This window comes from Taudactylus pleione, unplaced genomic scaffold (genome assembly GCF_031769625.1).
Source record: "Taudactylus pleione unplaced genomic scaffold, aTauple2 ptg000318l, whole genome shotgun sequence".
NCBI classification, from domain to species: domain Eukaryota; kingdom Metazoa; phylum Chordata; class Amphibia; order Anura; family Myobatrachidae; genus Taudactylus; species Taudactylus pleione.
Window position 1 is genome coordinate 624249 of NW_028284719.1, and position 13331 is coordinate 637579.

General features: G+C 45.5%; 2 non-coding genes across 2 annotated transcripts; both read left to right on the plus strand.

Moving 5' to 3' along the window:
- The first annotated feature begins 7549 nt into the window (after positions 1–7549).
- TRNAL-CAG (transfer RNA leucine (anticodon CAG)) lies at positions 7550–7632 on the plus strand. The gene has a single exon. It is a non-coding gene; the product is annotated as a tRNA-Leu (tRNA).
- Positions 7633–10254: 2622 nt separating this feature from the next.
- Positions 10255–10337, plus strand: TRNAL-CAG (transfer RNA leucine (anticodon CAG)). The gene has a single exon. It is a non-coding gene; the product is annotated as a tRNA-Leu (tRNA).
- The last annotated feature ends 2994 nt before the right edge of the window (positions 10338–13331 follow it).

Consider the following 13331-nt stretch of genomic DNA (forward strand, 5'->3'; position numbering starts at 1 on the left):
ACTACATTAGACGGCTACATTACAGCCGGGGAGGGGGGCAGACCAACAGGAGGAGATCAGCCCTACCCATGTGTTTCATATACCTACAGACGAAGAAGAAGGGCATGGTTCCATCAGATGGAGCCATGCCAGTGACAGCCATCTGGTGCCAGTCACATCCCATGGAACAGCTACAAGTAAGTGGTTAATGCTAAGAAACTAAACTAAAAGTACATTATATACAAAGATGAAGCACTGAATCTCTTAAAACCCGAGTACGGAAACTGTGGCTGGTCGGATACTGTAGAACTAGAAGTCCCAGCAAGAAAATTAGTGCAAATGTGAAACTTATTCTAGTTTTAATTTTTTTTTTTGAACACGGGGAGAGGTAATAAAAGATAGAACAGAACTGTATGGTGTGATGGGCTGGATTGTGGCGGAAGGCTTCCTGCGCTTACAAGTGATATCGCTTCATCTGACACCATCATCTACTACGCTCTTTCCGGTCAGAAACAGAATGGCCCATTGGCTAAAGCCCTGATCAGCTGACCTTACTTCTAAACAGAATCTTAGGGCATGAACCCGATGGTTTGTGTACAACTACGATGGTGGGAGAACTGCACATGCGCTGGACCCGTTCTATGGATGGGCCAATGTCATCTCCTGCTTGGACTGGCTGTGATAGGAAAGGAGCTGTTGCATAACTGACTGGGAAAAGGAATCAACAATAGTTTAATCTATAATATTGTCATTCAGAAAGAATGTGACAGTGACAGTCAGCACTATGGTGCAATGTCCATTTCTGTAAAGTAAATACCCACTTGTGATGTCCAATATTCAAGACTTATCGGCTCTCATTCCTGATTTGGGTGCTCTTTTAAGGTAGGTACACACTACACGATATCATGAGCGATTTGGGCAATTCTGACGCTTCGGAAAGACAAATTGTTCAAATCACGTAGTGTGTGTACCCGCTATCACGATGCCTATGTGCGCTCCAGGCAGTCGTCCGTCGCATTCTCAGATCATTTTTACATGCAGAAAGATCTGAGGATGTCGCTAGTGATACAATGCTGCCGAATTCAACATGGCCCCTGTTACTCCCCGCTAAGTCTCCCCGCCGTCGCTCCGTCACTCCTGGCTTCGGCAAGTGTGTATACACTTGCTGATGTCGGCACCCCCGCCGGGTCTGTCACGCACGATAGATCGGCTGTGTACACGTGTACCCAGCTCTACTGACATCCATTAATTCACGATTTACACTAAGAATTATCAGCCTTATTCCCATTACCTACTTGACGAGTTTTTGATAAATGGATGACTGTTGTCAGTGGATTATGTGTATCTCAGAGCTCTGGTAGTGAAATTAATAATTAGTGAAATATTGTTGTGTTATTTAGTTATGAAAGCACTAAAAAAAATCTGCCGAAATCCGGGATCGAACCAGGGACCTTTAGATCTTCAGTCTAAGGTGGTCCATACACGGTAAGATTTCTTAGATGATGTGCACGATTTTGATCGATCGCAACGATCAATCGTGCACATCGTGTGTGGTTTGGCATGCTGACACCGTCGTACATCGGCATCGTAGATCTTATGGAAAAATCATAAGATCTGCGATCCGTCATGCTGTTAAATAGGTAACCGAAGCATCTTGTAAGATGCATCGTTTACCATTCACAGCAGCATGCGATGCATCGGGCTGAATTTGAAAACGTACCGAGGTGTTGTACGTTTATCAAATCGCCCCGTGTATGGCCCACATAACGCTCTCCCAACTGAGCTATTTCAGCTGTGAGCTATAGCTGGTAACACGTCACACAGAAGTGAAATAGACCATCTCTATGTTCCATGATCATGGTCTCTATATAAGAAAGTGACATATCTCCTTTAGCACTTGCTAAAGGGGCTTTGTTCTCCGGTCTGCATATAATAATCAGCGGTAAGCTTAGCTTATCTGACACTGTAATGCTTACACCATCTATATTTGGCGTTTAAGGTACAGTTTAAGGTACAGTCTCCATTGCCGGGAATGGGGACCCAGCAAAAGCCTTTCAAGCTTTGCTGAGTTCCTGCCTGGTGGAAGCACAATACGCTGGTGACCGTCGATGTTGCACATTGCTCGCTAACTCGTCACTGTGGAGTCAATGTATTAACATGTCCTATATCTCTGTGCTAAGGCACATCCTAAACTTGTCTCTTATGGAAGCAACGCAGGGGGTCTAAGGGGTAGCAGCTCCTAGTAGCAGTGGTGGTTACAAAATCACCGGAGCAATTGAATATTACTCCGGTGCAGAGACAGCCAATCCGAAAACCACATGCCTCCGCAATCCCCTTCACAGTTACTTTCATAGCAGTAAAACTGCCGCGTCTGACTCTGCAGTGCTAGTGCGCCATCATGTAAAGATTTTCTGTCCAACCATCCAACTAGTTGATTGGTTGTAATGAAAATCTGGTAAGGTATGAAAGCAAATGACAATCAGCAATTTGCTCCCAAACGCCGGAAAATTGACAAAAACTGTTAATTGAAAAAATTGTTTAGATCAAACATTTAACAAACTTGTCTGATGACCATTTTCATCTGTTTTCTGGCATTTAGGAGCAAATTGCTGATCATCAGTTACTCCCATACCTTACCAGATTTTCATTCCAACCAATCAACTAGTTGGATGGTTGGACAGAAAATCTTTACGTGTGTATCCAGCTTTACACTAGGAATTATCAGCCTTATTCCCACCAGCTACTTGACAGGTATTAAGCTGGGTACACACTAAAAGATTTTGTTAAATGTTTGATCTAAACTATTTGTTCAGACAACAGTTTTTGTCCATTTTCTGGGATTTGGTAGCTGATTGTCATTTGCTTTCATACCTTACCAGATTTTTATTCCAACCAATCAACTAGTTCACAGGTTCTCAAACTCGGTCCTCAGGACCCCAAACAGTGCACGTTTTCCAGGTCTCCTCACAGAATCACAGGTTAAATAATAAGCTCCATCTGTGGATTTTTTTAAATGTGTTAGTGAGTAATGAATACACCTGTGCATCTGCTAGGTTACCTGCAAAACATGTACTGTGTGGGGTCCTGAGGACCGAGTTTGAGAACCTCTGAACTAGTTGGATGGTTGGACATAGAATCTTTACGTGTGTATGCACCTTTAGATACATTGATGACTGTTGTCAGTGGGTTATGTGCATTTCAGAGATCTGATACTAAACGGATCTGCGAAAACCCGGGATCAAACCAGGGACTTTCAGATTTTCAGTGTAACACTCTCCCAACTGAGCTATTTCGGCTGTGGGTTACAATTGGTAACACGTCAGACAGAAGTAAGACAGACCATCTGTATGTTAAATGATCATGACCTACATATATTCAAGTGACATAACTCCTTCAGCACTTCCTAAAGGGGTTTTGTTCTCCATTCTTTATCTAGCTTATCACTGTCTGACATTGCAGTGCTTACACCATCTGTATATGGCGTTTAAGGTACAGTTTAAGGTACAGTCTCCATTGTCGGCAATGCAGACCCAGCAAAAGCCTTTCAAGCTTTGCTGAGTTCCTGCCGGGTGGAAGCACAATATACAGTTGGCCATCACTGATGCGCATTGCTTGCTAGCCTGTCTCTGGCAGCGGTAGACTCCCTGCACACAGTGGAGGACTCTGACTCCAATGGGGACACCGCATAACCTCGCTGGAGGGGTTAATAATGTTAAATACTGGCAGCATTTGTGTTTTTATCACTGTGATACTAAACAAGATATGCCTCTGCAGTGTCAGACTGGGGTATAAATGGCCCAACAGAGAACTCTGAGGTAGAGTCCTAGGATCCTAGGTAAGAGGGTTTGGCATGGCACCAGAGGGGGTGTGGCCAGTCACCACAGAGGGACTTCACTAACCATTAGAAAGGACATGTACAGAACAGGGGCCCTTAATAAAGGAGGAGACAAGAGTGTGTTAGGACCGCCCTCTTTGATTGGCAGGAGAGCTAATCCTGGTGTAGTTTCCATAGAAACAAGCCAAGCACCCAATTTCATCCATGATCCTGCTCCACCAAGTTACTGACCCCGGGGTAAGGCCCATAGGCAATAGAGCCCACTGGGAATTCCTGTTCCCCTGTGTGTCAGTCCGACCCTGTGCCGCTGGCAAAAAGTATTGGTAATGAATGGAGCCCTATGAAACCTTTACATGTATTAACATGCCCTATATCTCTGTGCTAAGGGAAAATCAGCTGTCTCCACGTTCCCCTTCACTGCTACTTTTGTTGTAGTGAAAATTTCTGCTGCTGAGTCTGACTGAAGCCCAGTTCACGCAGGCGCACAAAGCTCTGGGGTCCAGCAGAAGGAACTGGACAGGGGAGGAGGGATCTAAAATTTTCAGAGCTTAATGAATTTAGGTCCCCACACTACCGTATGGGGAGAGTGGGTCAGATCAGGGCTGAAAGCAGGGGTGTAACTAGAACTTTGTGGGCCCCATAGCAAAAATCTTGTAAGGGTTCCCCTCCCCCACTGGCACGAGAGGTAAAAAATAACACATTTGACCTCACATGATAAAAACATATACATATTATGTATATAACTATATACAAATATACACACATACTGTATATATACATATATGTATATACATATACTGTATATAGGTATATACTGTACATGTTACTGTATATAATATATATAATAACAATGGCCATATTATATTTATAAAGAAATGATAGATTAGCTTCATGAGCCGGCTGTCAGCAGCAGCACAGTATGTGTCAATCACAGACACTCCATTAAACTCCGGTGCTGCTCTGAAGCTGCTGCCTGTTGTGCCACTCAACCCTGCCACTACCAGTCCCTGCCTGCCGCCCAAAGAAGAGAGACACTCATGAGATGATGATGTCATCATCTCAAGAGACCAGTAGCTCTGCGCATCGGGTGGATGCCAGACAATATCAGTGAGCGACACAACCCCCCCCCCAAGCCTGGGGTCAGTGGAGTTTAACTAAACTCAGTGGAAAAAAGAAAAAGCCTGCAGGGTGCAGTGGGCTGCTTGCTGGGCCGGCGAGCCCCCTAAGTCTCTGGGCCCCATAACAAGCGCACCTCCTGCTCCCTCTATAGTTATGCCACTGGCTGAAAGTTATCTGTGAGCGTTACCTTTATGATGAATGGTCCCAATACTTAATTTCTACAAAAGTAGGTGAAAATGTTAGTTTTCATCAGCTTTTGTTGAAATTAAGTGATGATGAACAGCCCTTAGTGCTGAAATGTAGTAAAAAGAGAGTCTCCGGAAAGATGTTACGGTGACTCATTTCTCCGGTGATCTCCTCTCCGGCTGTACCGTATCCGCCTAGTGCTGAGGCGACATGGAATCGCTGCTTTGGACAAAATTTCGACATAAACATTAGACTTAGGTTCAGGGGCTAGGGGTAAAGACTTAGGAAGTAGGTATACAGCAGAAATTGATTGTTAACATACTGATCATGTTGAAATTTTAACAGTGTCGACATGGTGATTGCCGAAATGATGAACACGTGACGTCGGGCGACGTTATCACCTTGTCAACATTCAACATGGCCACCGTCTAGATCAGGGGTCTTCAAACCTGGCCCTCCAGATGCTGTGGAACTACACATCCCAGCATGCACTGCACATAGTTTTAGCATGCTGTTATATAAAAAAGGTGGCAGTGCATGCTGGGATGTGTAGTTCCACAGCATCTGGAGGGCCAAGTTTGAAGACCCCTGGTCTAGATAATATACCGAACGTGCATGAAGACGCCCAACGGCCTGACTGGTCAAAAACCATAGCACCATAGACCGCTACATTACAGCCGGGGTGGAGGGGAAGACCAACAGGAGGAGATCAGATACACGTGTTTGAATACCTATAGAGGAGGAAGAAGGGCATGGTGCCATGAGATGGGGCCATGTCAGTGACAGCTGATCTTGTGGCAGTCACACATCCCATGGAACAACGACCAGTAAGTGGTCAATGCTAAGGGGCCTATTTATTAAAGATTGCATTATCAATGCAATTTGCCCATGATGGCATTGCAAGATGTGATCATAGCAATGAAAATGTACTATCCGGCACTCGCAGGGACAGGGGCTCTGAGATGTGCCTGGAGTATTGTTGGGACTACTGCACAGCTCCGCTAACTGCACGTGCGCTGCCGCCATTGCCAGGGAACAATCTGCCAGCCAGTGGCGTATCTATAATGGGTGCAGTGTGTGCGGGGCACACGGGCCCCCAGGTCCAGAATGGCCCGGCACCGCACACCCTGCACCCATATTAGTTTAAACCCACCTGTCCGATGTCCCGCGTCAGGTGTCTGCACTGCTCAGAACACCGGAAAATGGCGGCCGCGGCCATTTTTCCAGCGTTTTGCACATGCGCAGTAGACTCCGGGCACACTTTAGTGCCCGGATTCTACTAATGCTCCAGTGGCCTGCCAGCCACGTTAGTCGGCTGACGGCCACCGGGGAGAGAGGAGGGGGTCCCGCACAGGGAGTGCACACGGGCCCCCTCCTCTCTTAAGACGCCCCTGCTGCCAGCTAATTATGTGAAGTGTAGCCCGTAGGCTACAACAGGCTAACACTATCTTCAGAAGGCGTTAGTTGTGGGGGCCAATATTGGTAAATATGTCAGCATGGCATCCATCATAAAAACCTATGGGGGATGCGGCTGCCGGCGGGAGATATCTGCTGAGGTCCCTCCTTCATACATGGGGGTGATACTAAATATTTGTGGACACCCCTGAAAACGGGTGTTTTCAGGGAATAAGCCACAAATATTTAATTACAAATGGTCCCCTAAGAAACTAAAATAAAAAAGGTTATAAATAAAACTATACAGTAAATATATAAAAACTAAAAATAGGTTATATTATAATATTATAAAATGAGCTACTAAGGGCCGGATTCAATTTGTCGCAATAATGCAAAAACTTAACGTGTGTGAAGTTTTTTCGCACACTTCTTTCGGTGTTATCGTTTTGCATCTTTTTGAATATGCGCGCTCCCCTTTTATGTACTATCCTTTTACAAAAAACGCAATGCAGCATTCGCCTGAAAACTGTCTGTGGTGTAAACTCCGAAAATTCCAGCAGAAAGTGGGGAAATCTGTGTGTACACCATAAAAAGGCAAAGTGACATAGGAAAACAATATAGAAGCGTATTAGTGACCCTAACAAAAGTATTTGGGGTTCTTAAATTGTGTCAAATTGCTGTTTTTGTAACAGTGGAAAACAATGAAAATGAAGCAATATTTTTTGGGGAAAATAAATGCTGTATTTAAATTGGGGGTACATTAAAATGGGTGCAAGTTTATATTTTGGTCATGTTTAAAAAAATTTAAAAATACACCAGGTGCAGACACTTGCGGTGTATAAAGCACATGTCCCATCTATACAGCCACCCAAAATACTAGACCCAATACTTTAATTTAAACCCAATTAAAACACTTTTAATTTTTTCACCCAAAACTGACATGTCATTATTGGCCAACTTAAGGTAATTGAAAAGTTATTTTTGCCTTTATAATATCACTGTCCACAAGGAGTTAAATTTGTATTTGTGCATCTTGTCAGGATGGCCGAGCGGTCTAAGGCGCTGCGTTCAGGTCGCAGTCTCCTCTGGAGGCGTGGGTTCGAATCCCACTTCTGACATGGATGCTTTTAAATTTGTCCAGTAATAAAACAAATATCAAACATACATGTTGAAGAAATGTCAGTGATGTAAATGAATGCAGACTTTATTTTATTATTTTATAGTATTAAATGAAGCTGCTTTATATCATCTCCTGCTTGGACTGGCTGTGATAGGAAAGGAGCTGCTGTATGACTGATTGGGAAAAGGAATTATCAGTAGTTTAATCTATAATAATGTCATTCAGAAACGCTCTGTCGTGCACTATGGTACAATGTCCATTTCTGTAAAGTAAATACCGACTTGTGATGTGTAATATTCAAGAGCTCTGATACTGAAATTAATAATTAGTGAAAAATGTGTCTGTTTGAAAGCACTAAAAAAAAAACTGCCGAAAGCTGGGATCAAACCAGGGACCTTTAGCTCTTCAGTCTAACGCTCTCCCAACTGAGCTATTTCGGCCATGAATTAAACCAGATAACACATCGGACAGATGTAAGACAGACCTTCTTTATATAAAATGATTATGGGCACCATATACGAAAATGACATAAGGCCCTCATCACTTGCTAAAGGGGTTTTGTTCTCCTTTCTGTATTTAATAAACAGCGGTAAGCTTAATTTGTCGGGTGTATGCACATTACACAGGTGGCCATTGCTCATATGCATTCCTTGCTAGCCCGTCTCCGGCAGCGAGCAATGTATCTTGCTCCCTGCACACAATGGAAAACCTTGACTCCAACGGGGGCACAGCGGGATCTCGCTGAAGGGAAAAATAATGTTATATACTGGCATCATTTTTGTTAGTATCACTGTGATACTAAATGAGATATGGCCGCTGGCAAAAAGTATCGGTAGTAAATGGAGCCCTATGAAACCGTTACAGAACATATTGCAGCACGAAGAAGCGAATAATGTGCAGTAACAACACGACACTGGGGGGAGGGGGCAATGTATTAACATGCCCTATATCTCTGTGCTAAGGGATATCCTGCATTCAGCTCTTATCAAAGCAATGCAGGATGTCTAAGGGCTAGCAGTTGCGAGTAGCAGTGGACACAAATTCACCAGAGCAGATCAACATTGCTCCGGTGCGGAGACAGCTGATCCGAAAATCAGTTGTCTCCGAGTTCCCTTCACTGGTAATTTCTTAGCACTGCCGAGTCTGACTGCTAGTGCACTTGCCTGAACTGGGGACCACACAGGTGCACAAAGCTCCAGCATCCGGTGGAAGGAGACAGACATGGTCGGAAGAATCCGAAAGGGAAGGAGCGCGAGCAGATGCCATGCTAAGATGGCGAATGCTCCCGCAGTCAAGCTCCAAAAATATTGTATTTTCGGAGCTTGATGAATTTAGGTTCCCATAGTAGTGTATGGGGACTGCGGGATAGATCGGGGCTGAAGGGTAAGAAGGAGATATCTGTGGTATCTCCTGCATTACCTTTTTTAAATGAAAAGCCCCGATCCTTAATTTCTACAAAAGCAGGTGAGAACTAAGTGATGATGAATAGATCCCTTAGTGCTGAAATGTGGTAAAAAGAGAATCTCCGGGAATATGTTACTGTGACTCACTTATCCGGTGATCTCCTCTCTGCCTGTACCGTATCCGCCTAGTGCTGAGGCGACATGGAATCGCTGCTTTGGACAATATGTAGACATTAGCATTATACTTAAGTTCAGAGGTTAGGGGGTAAGGGTTAGGAGTTAGGGTTAAGGGTTGCGCAGAAACGGATTGTCAACGTAATGGCCATGTTGACATGTCCACAGTGTCGACATACTGATTGCGGACATAATGAACGTATTGACATGATGTCAGCCGACATTATTACCATGCTGACATTCTCATGTTGACATTGTGAATGCGCGTGTAGATGCCCAGTGATCTGACTGGTCAATAACAATAGCACCTTAGCCGGCTACATTACAGCCGGAGTGGGGGGAACCAACAGGAGGAGATCTGATCTACACATGTGTTTAAAATACCTATAGAGGAAGAAGAAGGGCATGGTGCATCTTGTGGCAGTCAAATGTCCCATGCAAACAACGATCTTAGCGCTGGCATGTACTATCCGGCACTTGCAGGGGCTCTGAAAGGTGTCCATGACTGCAATGTGCCTGGAGTGCTCAGCCGCCACTGCCAGGGAGGATACCGGGGTAATTATGCAAAGTGTAGCCAATAGGCTACAACAGGCTAATGCCATCATCTATTCTAAACCCCGGGGGTTTGGTGGCGGTTTTGCAGCAGTTTCTAAATGACAGACCTGTTCTATTCTATTCTAAAATGTGTTTTGATGGCAGTTGTGCAGCGGTTTTGGCCTAAGTAAATCTGCAGATAGCAAAACCGCCACCAAACCACAGTCAAAATAAATTTTAGAATAGAATAGAACAGGGCTGTCATTTAGAAACTGTTGCAAAACCAAACCCCTGGGGCTTAGAATAGAATAGAAACCGCCACCAAACTGCCGCTTAGTAAATTTTGCCCTCTGAGTCAGTAAAGAGAGGGATGAGGAGAAAACGAATGTGGTTTTTCTTCGGTAGAACAGTTTTGCAGATCATGATCCTGCTCAGTTCAAGACATTTTCACATCCTTCAGCTATAATAATACTGTCCACAAGGAGGTAAATGTGGAGGTCTTGCAAGTTGTCAGGATGGCCGAGCGGTCTAAGGCGCTGCGTTCAGGTCGCAGTCTCCTCTGGAGGCGTGGGTTCGAATCCCACTTCTGACATCTGTTTTTCTTTTCTTAAAAAAAAAGTTAACCAATGAAAAAATAAAGATTGAAGATGTTTCAGTGTTATAGATGAATGCAGGGTTATATTTTACTCTAGGAGATCTTATATATATATGTAACACCCCCTAGGGAATGGTATTTGTAAATACACCCCTATCAGTGTTAAAGTTTGCTACCTGTTGTAGATATTGCATTCCTGAGACCCTAGGGATCAGTTTTCAGGTAAAGGAGGGGCTGGTGAGATAGACACGCAGGGGTGGGGAGACTGGGTGTGTAGCAGTCAGATAAGAGAAAGGATGGGGGAGTAAGAACAAAGGGAGTTGGGAAGAAGAATTTGGGAGAGAGGAGACATCTTTCGGGAGAGTCAGAGCTGGAAGCAGAAATGTAGCCCTCGTGCTCCCCTGGCAGGGGGAGATTGGCGGGGCCATGGTGGCTACCACGATGCCCATCTAACGCCAAAGGAGAGAGAGGTCTGGAGTGAGACCACTGAGATAAAGTCTGTGAGAGACCACAGAGAAAGAGCTGGATGGTTGCAGTGTGAGGCGCCCAGTGAAGTGTTCAGCTCCCATGAGAGGGGTAAGAGATGTCAGTATATGTGTTGGAGAGATGGGGAAGAGGAATTTCCCAGGAGCTTTATTGTTAGGGGACAAGAGGAGTCCCTTATGCATAAAAGCCCCCCAGCAGCCATTAAAGGGGGGTCACTGTGGTATCAGTATGGCTATAGGAGCTATTCCTGTAAGAGAGGGATGGGCTGCAGCTGAGAGTGTGATAGCTGCAATAGAAAAGTCTGTATATTGCTGTCCCATGTCATAGAGAAGGGGAGCAGAGAGAGGCAGACTGGGTATGAGACACTCTATATATTGTCATAGAAGAGACAAAGGAGAGGCAGAGTGCAAAAGAAGTTATGTGAGATGTGTGCGAAACTGTGGAGAACTACAGGCACCAGCCAGCGAAGGGCTAGGTGGACCTGCACGTATGAAGTGGAGAACTACAGGCACCAGCCAGCATAGGGCCAGGTGGACCTGCACATATGAAGTGGAGAACTACAGGCACCAGCCAGCAAAGGGCCAGGTGGACCTGCACGTATGAAGTGGAGAACTACAGGCACCAGCCAGCATAGGGCCAGGTGGACCTGCACATATGAAGTGGAGAACTACAGGCACCAGCCAGCAAAGGGCCAGGTGGACCTGCACGTATGAAGTGGAGAACTACAGGCACCAGCCAGCAAAGGGCCAGGTGGACCTGCACATTTTAAGTGGAGAACTACAGGCACCAGCCAGCATAGGGCTAGGTGGACCTGCACGTATGAAGTGGAGAACTACAGGCACCAGCCAGCAAAGGGCCAGGTGGACCTGCACGTATGAAGTGGAGAACTACAGGCACCAGCCAGCAAAGGGCCAGGTGGACCTGCACGTATGAAGTGGAGAACTACAGGCACCAGCCAGCAAAGGACCAGGTGGACCTGCGTGTGCAAAATGCAAAGCATTCATTGTGACTGTGCTTAGGAGACTGTGCTGGTGGAGAAGAGTGTGATGTATTGTACCCATATCCATAAGATTGTCCTACACCATCTGACATGCCAAGTATATGAGCTGGAGGGAGAGGAGAAGCTGCTGTAACCATATTCTTGTCCTGTAAAGTCATCTGCAGGAGGAGAGAAATAAAGTGGTATATTTTTATAAGAGAAGGTCTGGCGCCCAAGTTATTCAAAAGAACTGTTGTTGCATGTGTATATCTATACCTGTCTATATGTGTGACTGTTATACAGCCTGCATAGGCAGGGACCCCCTTCTCAGGTATTGCCCACACTCTGGAGAGCTAGCCTGAGGCAATAGAAGGTGTATCACTCTAAATGCACCTTTGTATCACACCGCACACTGAAGGGGGGTTACATATTAAATTGAGCTTTGTTACATCATCTCCTTGCTTGGACTAGGTGTGATAGGACAGGAGCTGCTGCATGGGTTCCAGACTATAGATAGACAGTAAAAAGGTCAACAATGTCTAGATAGACACCAGATGTTAGACAGTCAATCAGTCGTCTGGGACAAAACATCGACAGGGACAACATGACGGCACACTAAAGGTCGACATGTAAGATGGTTGGCAGAATCAAATGGTCGACGTGGTCAAAAGGTCGACACAAAAAATGGTTAATACACAAATGGATGACACATGATTTATTTTGTTTTGTAGGGTTAGGTTTAGGGTTAGGCACTTACCATGGGGTTAGGCACTTACCCCAATGGTTAGGGTTAGGCACTTACCCTGACGGTTACTGTTAGGCACCAAGGGGAGGGTTAGGGTAGGGTTAGGGAGGGCACTAGAAGGGATGGTTACGGTCAGGCACCTACCCCAATGGTTAAGGTTAGGCACCAGGAGGGAGGTTTAGGGTTAGCCACCAAGGGGAAGGATCGGGTTAGGGTGAAGATTAGGGCTAAAAATAAAGAAAATCATGTGTTGAGCATTTTTTGTGTCCACCATTTTTGTGTCGACCTTTTGACCCTGTCGACCATTCAATAGATGTTTTTTTTGGTGGGTTATGTGTTTTTCAGGTTATCAGTAACCATCAGTAACCATACCATCAGCATGTCAACACGGTTCAAACTGTCAGAAAAACATGTCAACATCCTTTGAATGTCAACATGTTCACAATGTCGACAGCGGACCTGCCACCATGTTGTCACGGCCAGGGTATTTCAGCATGATGCTAGGCGAGTGTTACCTGTGAGGTCATTGTGGCGCGGGCTGTCTGGTGGCGGAGCTGGTGTCTGGCGGGGGGCTTTGGCTGCACGCGTTGTTGTGCGGGCCTGTTGTCACTCTGCGCTGGTAAGGCCTGGCGGCGTCTCCATTCCGTTTGGCATGGGCGCTGCCATCTTGCCTTCTGGCCATGTGATGCGGCTGGCCAATCCTGGTGAGTCACATGTTCCCTCCAGCCAGTAACAGCACGGCATGGGGTATTTAGGAAGGGTCAGTGCCTTCCTTCTTTGC